This window comes from Triticum aestivum, chromosome 6A (genome assembly GCF_018294505.1).
Source record: "Triticum aestivum cultivar Chinese Spring chromosome 6A, IWGSC CS RefSeq v2.1, whole genome shotgun sequence".
NCBI lineage: Eukaryota > Viridiplantae > Streptophyta > Magnoliopsida > Poales > Poaceae > Triticum > Triticum aestivum.
This window is the reverse complement of record NC_057809.1, coordinates 203,050,059-203,052,982: the sequence shown is the minus strand read 5'-3', so window position 1 is coordinate 203,052,982 and position 2,924 is coordinate 203,050,059.

Here is a 2,924-nt window from a genome sequence, read left to right as displayed (position 1 = left end):
TTTTGCATTTTGGTTGATCCTAGAAAATTCTACGCAACTCAATGACCCACGGAGAGAGTTGGGGATTTCGTTATTTTCATATTTGAGTTTTCTCAAATTTTGAGAATAGGATCATTTGATTTTATTTATTTTATCATCAATTATTTCTATTACAAAAATATGAGAGAGGGATAAAATGACTTTCCCAAAATAAAGAAATATTGAGGATTTAATAATAAAATCAAATAAGTTTTTATTTTGGAGTTTTTCGGTGTTTTATTTGAATTTAGGAAAAATGTGCATTTTCAAAATTGCATTTAGGGCCCAAATAAATGTTCACTTTGTCGGGCTTGATTTTAGAAGCCCGGGAAAATTTATTTCGGGATTTTTGGAGTCCGTTTAGTATTTCTTTTTATTTTTCTTCCGAGCGGAATATTTAAAAAAAAAGGGAACCGACCTAACCGGGCCGTGTCCGGATAGGACTCTGGCCTGGCAGGCTTTAAAAGCCGGCCCAGCCCCCCGGGGAGGAACCCTAGCCCCAGCCCCGAGCCGCCCCAGCCGCCCGCGCCCGCCGCCGCCAGCGCCGCCGCCGCCACTCGCGCCGCGCCGCCGCCCGCCGGAGCCGCCGCGCCACCGAGGTTCGCCGCCGCCTCGTAATCCGCGCCGCCCGTTTTTTTTAGAAAACCGATTGGTTTTCCTTCAGTTTTTTTTTCGGTTTTTTTTAGTTTTTGGTTTTTTAGATCGGTTTTTTTCGGTTTAGGTTAAATAGCGAGCGTTCGCTCGTTTGTTCGTTTAAACGAACACGTTCATCGTTTAGATCTGGATAACGAACGTTCGTTCGTTAATCCGTTTGTCGTTTTCTTTTTCTCGGATTAAATCCGCGATTTTTCTGATCGCGATTCCTGATCCGATTTTCATTTTAGTATAACTTTTCGCTCGTTTATCGGAATCAGGCGATTCAAGCGCCTAGAGTTTCGTCTCGAAACCCTCTATCCGTTTAACCAACTTAAACAAGATTTTGCTACTGTAAAACTTGCCCTAGATCCAGATTACTAGAACGAAGTTGTTTTCTTTCGCCGTTTGACTTTCGTTGCTTCGTTCGATTTGATTCTTTTTGCCAACCGGAGTTCTTAAGTTGAACCTTCTGGTTAGATCTCTTATTTGAGTTTTACCTGTGCATTAGATGAGTACTTATTGTATGCTTGTTTGTTTGTCTGTGATAGAGTATCTGGAGTGCGCCGCCTGTTACTTCGAATCGTTAGGTTTCCCGGATCATCAGCAAGGCAAGTAACACTTTGATCATACCTTTTTCTACTACCCAGTTTTATTGCATTAGATCAATCCTCACACATTGCATGATTAGGATCTAATTAAATTGTGGGATGGGAAGTAGATGAGGTAGTACCTATTACCTGCTTATTATCAAACCTTTGGGAGTTACTTCTACGTTTGCTTATTATGCCATGCTATGCTAGTAGACGTGGATTGGGTGAGTGATATCCATGACAGATGTGAGATTGATAATTAATGGTTTATCTAAGGTGGCAACTTAAACACACATCTGGGTGGATTGAGGCACCTGGGTATTCCAGGACTTGCCTGTTTTCTTTTGGACCGCCACCCAGGCTCAAAGGGATCATGAGACTATTCATACTAGAAACTTCCGTGTGCAGCCACAAGCTATTATGGGCTCTAGCATAGTTGACTAAGTTGTGCGAACTCTTACAGTGGTAGACTAGCAGATGTAGGGGATGTAGGTGGTACGGTCTACCCGATCGTAAGGTGCTAGCGCTTCTGAAAGACTATGTCTCGGTCATCCGTCTTCTCAAACACCATGTAGTGCGAGAAAACAAACGGAGGCGATCGAGTCTTGTGGGGAAAAGTGTGCAAACCTCTGCAGAGTGTAACAAACTAATCATGGTTTGCCGTGCCCCCGGTTATGGACATCTTGAGTATCTAGTACTTGGATTATCATGTGAATCTCAACATGTTACTCTAAATTAATTTTGTTGGGTTATGTTTAATGATGATGCTTAATTGGGATTGAGAATGCTGTCAACCATTCTCAATGTTTAACAACCACCTTGATAGTAATTAAAATTTTATTCCTTTGAAGTAGGGAAAAATTGGCTTTACGCAAAACTGTAACCATAGAGCTTTCCACCTTCCAAATATGCATATAGTATAGTTGTTTCATTCCATTACTCTCTATGTGTTACCTTGCCAGCATATTCCATGTGCTGACCCGTTTTCGGGCTGCAACGTTAATGTTGCAGACTTTTCAGACGATGATTAAGGAGTTTTTAGGTCGTGGTTCTATACTCAGTGATGCCGTTGGAGTTGATGGACTCACTTATCTTCCAAGCCTTCCGCTGTTATCGTTATTAGATGGCCTTAAGCCATATTTATTGTAATAAGTTCTCTCTTGAGACACTCGATGTAATAAGTGTGTGATTGCTACTCTGCTATAAATCCTCCGAGTACTGTGTGGTGTCAGCATTACTGATCCAGGGATGACACCGGAGCACAGAGATCAGACTGTTTGAGGTCTGGTCGCTACAGAGATGGTATCAGAGCACACGCTGACTGTAGGACACGACCACTAAGCTAAAGACCTAGATCACTACTCACTCTCTTCTCTTTTGACCTCTCATCTTTTCTATTCTTTAGGATGGCGGATGCAAGGAACAAGTTTACGCAACCGGATGAAGATGCACCCTTTGGACGCCACTTGAAGGAAGTCACTAGATACCTGAACATAGGAGTACCAAGCTTCACGGGAACCTACAACGCCACTTTACCTGAAGAAGAGCGCTGGATGATTCAAGTTCAAGTTCCAGGAAGGACGTTCATGCCAGTCACTGAGCCCATAGAATTTTCTTTTGATGCACCAACTTGGAATCTAGGAAAGAGCATGGCAGCTCACATCGCCATGGGACGCATTG